This window comes from Mesoplodon bidens (genome assembly GCF_964165515.1).
Source record: "Mesoplodon bidens genome assembly, chromosome: 11".
Lineage (NCBI taxonomy): Eukaryota > Metazoa > Chordata > Mammalia > Artiodactyla > Ziphiidae > Mesoplodon > Mesoplodon bidens.
In genome coordinates this window covers 48,000,219-48,009,200 of record NC_138167.1, presented here as the reverse complement: position 1 = coordinate 48,009,200, position 8,982 = coordinate 48,000,219, and positions in this window count along the sequence as shown.

Sequence of the window (8,982 nt, the reverse complement as noted above, 5' to 3'; positions counted from 1 at the left end):
TTTTCTATGTAGAAAAGCATATCATCTTCAAATAACTAACCTTTTGTTTTCTTTCCAATTCTTAAATTTTAATTTCTTTCATTTCCTTATCTTTGGAATTTCAATATGATATTAAATTGTATAAGTGATAGTGGCCATCCTTGTCTTATCTTAATTGAAGACAAATTTCTAAAATGTATTGTTTAAGCAAAAGTTTACTGTAGGCTTTGTAATTACTCTATCACATTAAGAAAGATCCCTACTATTCCCAGTTTGCAAAAACCTTTATAATGAACAAGTGCTGAATTTTATCGAGTGCCTTTCTGCACTATTGAGATAACATATGATGCTAGAATAAGAGAAAAATACTGCCTTTTTAATCATTTAAATTACTGCTTTTTAACATTGATTCCAAATATCATATTTTTAAAATAGTGTTTGAGTAACCATTGTAACAGAGATTTACTTTTTTATATATATAAATGAAATACGCAAAACTCAAGGTTATAAATCTGGGGCGGCATAACAGTAAATATGCCGGCTGGTTCAGACCTAATGGCTAGGACACCACTGCCTCCTTGTGGTAAAATTCCAAAATGACAAGTTCTGATTATTGGAAGTTTATTTTTCAAGTCACAGTTTTGACAACAAATGTCACTCTTTAAAGAGTGTTTATTTCTGGTCACAGCATGGAAGCAGCAAATTGAAAACTGCCTGGGGCTCTGGCCAGCTTGCAAATACCACCCAGCATGCACCCCAGCCCACACTGGGCTACTACTCCAGCCACTCTTGCTCCGGCACTACTCCCCACTAAAGGGGAGCCTGCTATTGCCAACAAGATTGTGTACACAGACCATGGCCCTGCGTCTGACCAGGACAGAGGCAACCATCACCAGCTCGTGCATCCTTGCACACAATATGGAAGGAGTGAAGCTAGCTCCATGTTGGAGACCACCATCACAGGAACACATGTCCCTGTGCATACTTGGGAGAGGGCAGGCCCAGCTCAGTGTTGTGGCATCACCCCTTCCAGCTCCTATCCAGCCTCTAACTAAGGTGTGCACACTGGGGCAGGGGGTGGATAGTGAAACCAGCACAGAAGTAACTCAGCCCCAAGCTCTCAGGCACTGGCCATGCCCCAAACATAGGTAGAGACTGCCATTACACCCAGGAGAAACCCAACTACCTCAGAGTATCTGCTCCAGCCCCTTGGGCCCTGCCTTTACCCCTGATAGGGCAGTGACAGTCACTGAGCACAGGAGAAACCCTATCTTGCACCTGGCTCTGGTCCCTCCAACTCAAGCCCTACCTCCCACTAAGCAGGTGGCTGTCAGCCACCCATGGGAAGATATGAAATGTGCTCATTTCAGATCCAGCACTCCCACCAAAGCTACCGGGCACATGCAGACTGCATAAGGATGGTCTAACACAAGGATACACCCTCAAGACCAGGATAAGTAACTGTTTCACCTAACTTCATAGAGACAGAGAAAGTTAAACAAAATGATAAAAAAGAGGAATATGTTTCAAATGAACAAGAAAAAACTCCAGAAAAAAACCTAATGAAACAGATAAATAATTTACCTGATAAACAGTTCAGAGCAATAGTAAAAAAAAATGCTAACTGAACTGGGTAAAAGAACAGGTAAACACAGTGAGAATTTTAATAAAGAACTGGAAAACATAAAAAAAGACCCAGTTAGAGCTGAAGAATTCAATACCTGAAATAAAAAATACACTAGTGGGAATTAGCACATTAGGTGATACAGAAGAACACATAGCAATCTGAAAGATGGAATAATGAAAATCACTGGATCAGAAAAGCAAAAAGAAAAACAAATTTTAAAAAATGAGAATAGTTGAAGGGACCTCTGGGACAACATCAAGTATACTAACATTCAAGTTATAGGAGTCCCAAAGGAGAAGAGATAACAAGGTAGAAAATGTATTTGATGAAATTATGACTGAACCTGAAGAAGGAAACAAATATCCAGGTACAGGAATTACAGAGGGTCTCAAACAAGATGAACCCAAACAGACCCACACCAAGACATATCATAATTAAAATGGCAAAAGTTAAAAGATAAAGAGAGAATTCTAAAGGCAGGAGGAGAAAAAGAAAGAATCACATACAAGGGAATACTTATAAGGCTATCAGCTGATTTTTTCCAGAAACTTTGAAGAACAGAAGGGAGTGGCATGATACATTTAAAGTGTTGAAAGGTAAAAACCTGGAACCTAGGATACTCCACCACAAGGTTAACATTCAAAATTGAAGGAGAGATGAAGAGCTTCTTAGACATGAAAAAACTAAAAGAGTTCATCAATTCTAAATGGACCTTACAAGAAGTGTTAAAGGGTCTTCTTTAAGTGAAAAATAAAAGGTTACAAAAAGAAATAAGAAATTATAGGAAGGGAAAAATTCCACAGGTAAATGCAACTATACAGTAAAGGCTGTGGATCAACCACTTAAATAAGCTAGTACAAAGGTTCAAAGACAAAAATTGTAAAATCAGCTATAGCTACAATACATAGTTGAGGGGTAGATATGAAGATATAAAATATGACATCAAAAACACAAAATGTGATAGGGGGAGTAAAAAATGTAGAGCTGTTAGAATGTGTTTGAACTTAAATGACAATCTGTTTAAAACAAGCACATATAGTTATAGGTCAACGTATATGAACCCCATGGTAAACACAAATCAAAAACCTACAACAGTTACACAAAAACCAGAGAGAAAGGAGTATAAGCATATCACTAAAGAAAATCATCAAACCATAAGGGAAAAAATTAAAAGAAGAAAATAGGAACAGAGGAGAATGACAAAAACAAACAGAAAACAAGTAACAAAATTTTAAGAAGTACGTATCAATTAATAATCACTTTAAACGTGAATGGACTAAATACTCCAATTGAAAGACAAAGCGTGGCTAAAATACTCCAATTGAAAGACACTGGGTGGCTAATTGGATAAAAAAAAAGATCCATCTATATACTTCTTACAAGAGACTCACTTTAGAGCTAAAGACACAGACTGAAAGTGAGGGGATGGAAAAAGATATTTCATGCAAATGGAAACAAGAAAACTGGGGTAGCAATACTTATATCAGACAAATTGGACTTTAAAACAGTCTATAATTGAATACAAAGAAGGCATTACATAATAATAAACAGGTCAATCCAAAAAGAGGATATAACACTCATAAACATATATGCACCTAATATCAGAGCACCTAAATATATAAAGCAAATATTAACAGACATAAAGGGAGAAATTAACATTAATATAATAATATTAGGAGACTTAACACCCCACTTACATCAATGGACATATCATTCAGACAGAAAATCAATAAGGAAACACTGGAATTAAATGACACAGTACACCAGGTGCACTTAATATATCTATACAACATTACATCCCAAAACAGCAGAATACACAGTCTCTTCAATTACACATTGAATGTTCTCCAGGAGAGAGCACATGCTAGGCCACAAAACAAGTCTCAACAAATTTAAGAGGATAGAAATTATATCAAGCATCTTTTCCGACCACAAGGTATAATACTATAATACAGTCAAATACAGGAAGAAAAATGGGAAAAACACAAACATGTGGAGACTAAACAACATACTAGTAAAAAAAAAACTATTGGTCAATGAAGAAATCAAATAAAATATCGTAAAATACTTTGAGACAAACGAAAATAAGAACACAACTTTCCCAAATCTATCGGATGTTGCAAAAGCAGTTTTAAAAGGGAAGTTTATAGTGACACAGGCCTACCTCAAGAAACAAGAAAACTCTCAAATAAACAACCTAATTTACCATCTCAAGGAATTAGAAAAGAATAACCAAGCCCAAAGTCAGAAGAAGGAGGGAAATAATAAAGATTAGAGAGGCAATAAATAAAATAGAGACCCCCAAATCAACAGAAAAGATCAATGAAACCAAGAGCTAGTTTTTTGAAAAGATAAACAAAATTGATAAGTCTTTACCCAGGCTCATTAAGAAATAAAGAGAAAGAATCAAAATAAACAAAATAAAACATGAAAGAGCAGAAATAACAACTGATATCACAGAGACACAAACAATCATAAGAGAAACTATGAACAACTATATGCCAACAAATTGGACAACCTAGAAGAAATGGCCAAACTACTAGAAACATACAATCTTCCAAGACTGAATTAATAGATAATGTGAACAGAACAATCACTAGTACTGAAATTGAATCACTAATCAAAAAATTCCAACAAACGAAAGACCAAGCCCAGATGACTTCACAGGGGGACTGTACCTAACATATAAAGAAGAGTTAATACCTATACTTTTCAAACTATTCCAAAAAATTAGAGGAGGGAACACTTCCAATTTCATTCTATGAGGCCACCATAACCCTGATACCAAAAGTAGACAAAGACACTATATAAAAAGAAAATTACAAGCCAATATTCCTAATGAATATATATGCAAAAATCCTCAACAAAATATCACCAAACCAAATTCAACAATATATAAAAAGGATTATACTGAGCTTGTGGGGGGAGAGGGGGAAGAGTAAGACGCGGAGATCACCTTCCTCCACACAGATACATCAGAAATACATCTACACGTGGAACAACTCCTACAGAACACCTATTGAACGCTGGCAGAAGACCTCAGACCTCCCAAAAGGCAAGAAACTCCCCACGTACCTGGGTAGGGCAAAAGAAAAAAGAATAAACAGAGACAAAAGAATAGGGACGGGACCTGCACCAGTGGTAGGGAGCCGTGAAGGAGGAAACGTTTCCACACACTAGGAAGCCCCTTCGCGGGCAGAGACTGCGGGTGGCGGAGGGGGGGAGCTTCGGGGCCGCGGAGGAGAGCACAGCAACAGGGGTGCAGAGCGCAAAGCGGAGAGATTCCCGCACGGAGGATCAGTGCCGACCAGCACTCACCAGCCCGAGAGGCTTGTCTGCTCACCTGCCAGGACGGGCGGGGGCTGGGAGCTGAGGCTCGGGCTTCTGTCAGAGCGCAGGGAGAGGACTGGGGTTGGCAGCGTGAACACAGCCTGAAGGGGTTAGTGCACCACGGCTAGCCGGGTGGGAGTCCGGGAAAAATTCTGGACCTGCCCAAGAGGCAAGAGACTTTTTCTTCCCTCTGTTTCCTGGTGCGAGAGGAGAGGGGATTCAGAGCGTTGCTTAAAGGAGCTCCAGAGACGGGCGCGAGCCGCGGCTAAAAACGCGGACCCCAGAGACGGGCACGAGACGCTAAGGCTGCTGCTGCTGCCACCAAGAAGCCTGTGTGCGGGCACAGGTCACTATCCACACCTCCCCTCTCGGGAGCCTGTGCAGCCCGCCACTACCAGGGTCCCGGGATCCAGGGACAACTTCCCCAGGAGAACACACGGCATGCCTCAGGCCGGTGTAACGTCACGCCGGCCTCTGCCGCGGCAGGCTCGCCCCGCACTCCGTACCCCTCCCTCCCCCCGGCCTGAGTGAGCCAGAACCCCTGAATCAGCGGCTCATTTAACCCCGTCCTGTCTGAGCGAAGAACAGACGCCCTCCAGCGACCTACACGCAGAGGCGGAGCCAAATCCAAAGCTGAACCCCGGGAACTGTGCGAACAAAGAAGAGAAAGGGAAATCTCTCCCAGCAGCCTCAGGAGCAGCGGATTAAATCTCCACAATCAACTTGATGTACTCTGCATCTGTGGAACACCTGAATAGACAATGAATCATCCCAAATTGAGGACGTGGACTTTGAGAGCAAGATTTATTATTTTTTCCCCTTTTCCTCTTTTTGTGAGTGTGTATGTGTATGCTTCTGTGTGATATTTTGTCTGTATAGCTTTGCTTTCACCATTTGTCCTAGGGTTCTGTATGTCCATTTTGTTTTTGGTTCTTTTTTTACTTAAAAAAATTTTTTTTCTTAATAATTATTATTTATTTTTTATTTTAATAACTTTATTTTACTTTATCTTTATTTTATTTTATCTTTCTTTCTTTCTTTCTATTTTTTCTCCCTTTTATTCTGAGCCATGTGGATGAAAGGTTCTTGGTGCTGCAGCCAGGAGTCAGTGCTGTGCCTCTGAGGTGGGAGAGCCAACTTCAGGACACTGGTCCACAAGAGACCTCCCAGCTCCACGTAATATCAAACGGCGAAAATCTCCCAGAGATGTCCATCTCAACACCAAGACCCAGCTTCACTCAACGACCAGCAAGCTACAGTGCTGGACACCCTATGCCAAACAACTAGCAAGACAGGAAAACAACCCCACCCATTAGCAGAGAGGCTGCCTAAAATCACAAAAAGTCCACAGACACCCCAAAACACACCACCAGATGTGGACCTGCCCACCAGAAAGACAAGATCCAGCCTCATCCACCAGAACACAGGCACTAGTCCCCTCCACCAGGAAGCCTACACAACCCAGTGAACCAACCTCACCCACTGGGGACAGACACCAAAAACAACGGGAACTATGAACCTGCAGCCTGCAAAAAGGAGACCCCAAACACAGTAAGAGAAGCAAAATGAGAAGACAGAAAAACACACAGCAGATGAAGGAGCAAGGTAAAAACCCACCAGACCTAACAAATGAAGAGGAAATAGGCAGTCTACCTGAAAAAGAATTCAGAATAATGATAGCAAAGATGATCCAAAATCTTGGAAATACAACAGAGAAAATGCAAGAAACATTTAACAAGGACCTAGAAGAACTAAAGATGAAACAAGCAACAATGAACAACACAATAAATGAAATTTAAAATACTCTAGAAGGGATCAATAGCAGAATAACTGAGGCAGAAGAACGGATAACTGACCTGGAAGATAAAATAATGGAAATAACTACTGCAGAGCAGAATAAAGAAAAAGGAATGAAAATAACTGAGGAAAGTCTCAGAGACCTCTGGGACAACATTAAACGCACCAACATTTGAATTATGGCGGTCCTAGAAGAAGAAGAGAAAAAAAAGGGACAGAAAATATTTGAAGAGATTATAGTTGAAAACTTCCCTAATATGGGAAAGGAAATAGGAAGCACAGAGAGTCACATACAGGATAAATACAAGGAGAAACACGCCAAGACACATATTAATCAAACTATCAAAAATTAAATATAAAGAACACATATTAAAAGCAGCAAGGGAAAAACAACAAATAACACACAAGGGAATCCCCATAAGGTTAACAGCTGATCTTTCAGCGGAAACTCTGCAAGCCAGAAGGGAGTAGCAGGACATATTTAAAGCGATGAAGGAGAAAAACCTACAACAAAGATTACTCTACTCAGCAAGGATCTCATTCAGATTTGATGGAGAAATTAAAACCTTTACAGACAAGCAAAAGCTGAGAGAGTTCAGCGCCACCAAACCAGCTTTACAACAAATGCTAAAGGAACTTCTCTAGGCAAGAAACACAAGAGAAGGAAAAGACCTACAATAACAAACTCAAAACAATTAAGAAAATGGGAATAGGAACATACATATTGATAATTACCTTAAATGTAAATGGATTAAATACTCCCACCAAAAGACACAGACTGGCTGAATGGATACAAAAACAAGACCCATATATATGGTGTCTACAAGAGACCCACTTCAGACCTAGGGACACATACAGACTGAAAGTGAGGGGATGGAAAAAGATATTCCATGCAAATGGAAATCAAAAGAAAGCTGGAGTAGAAATTCTCATATCAGACAAAATAGACTTTAAAATAAAGACTATCACGAGAGAAAAAGGACACTACATAATGATCAAGGGATTGATCCGAGAAGAAGATATAACAATTGTAAATTTTTAGGCACCCAACGCAGGAGCACGTCAATACATAAGGCAAATACTAACAGCCATAAAAGGGGAAATCGACAGTAACACAATCATAGTAGGGGACTTTAACATCCCACTTTCACCAATGGACAGATCATCCAAAATGAAAATAAATAAGGAAACACAAGCTTTAAATGATACATTAAACAAGACGGACTTAATTAATATTTACAGGACATTCCATCCAAAAACAACAGAATACACATTTTTCTCAAGTGCTCATGGAACACTCTCCAGGATAGAGCATATCCTGGGTCACAAATCAAGCCTTTGTAAATTTAAGAAAACTGAAATCATATCAAGTATCTTTTCCGAACACTACACTATGAGACTAGATATCAATTACAGGAAAAGATCTGTAAAAAACACAAACACATGGAGGCTAAACAGTACACTACTTAATAACCAACTGATCACTGAAGAAATCAAAGAGGAAATCAAAAAATACCTAGAAACAAGTGGCAATGGAGACACGATGACCCAAAACCTATGGGATGCAGCAAAAGCAGTTCTAAGAGGGAAGTTGATAGCAATACAATCCTACCTTAAGAAACAGGAAACATCTCAAAAAAACAACCTAACCTTGTACCTAAAGCAATTAGAGAAAGAAGAACAAAAACACCCCAAAGTTAGCAGAAGGAAAGAAATCATAAAGATCAGATCAGAAATAAATGAAAAAGAAATGAAGGAAACGATAGCAAAGATCAATAAAACTAAAAGCTGAGGGCTTCCCTGGTGGCGCAGTGGTTGAGAGTCCGCCTGCCAATGCAGGGGACATGGGTTCGTGCCCAGGTCCGGGAAGATCCCACATGCCATGGAGCGGCTGGGCCTGTGAGCCATGGCCGCTGAGCCTGTTCGTCCAGAGCCTGTGCTCTGCAAAGGGAGAGGCCACAACAGTGAGAAGCACGCGTACCACAAAAAAAAAACAAAAAAAAAACTAAAAGCTGGTTCTTTGAGAAGATAAACAAAATTGATAAACCATTAGCCAGACTCATCAAGAAAAAAGGCAGAAGACTCAAATCAATAGAATTAGAAATGAAAAAGGAAAAGGAACAACTGACACTGCAGAAATACAAAGGATCATGAGAGATTACTACAAGCAACTCTATGCCAATAAAATGGACAACCTGGAAGAAATGGACAAATTTTTAGAAGGTATAACCTTCCAAGACTGAACCAGG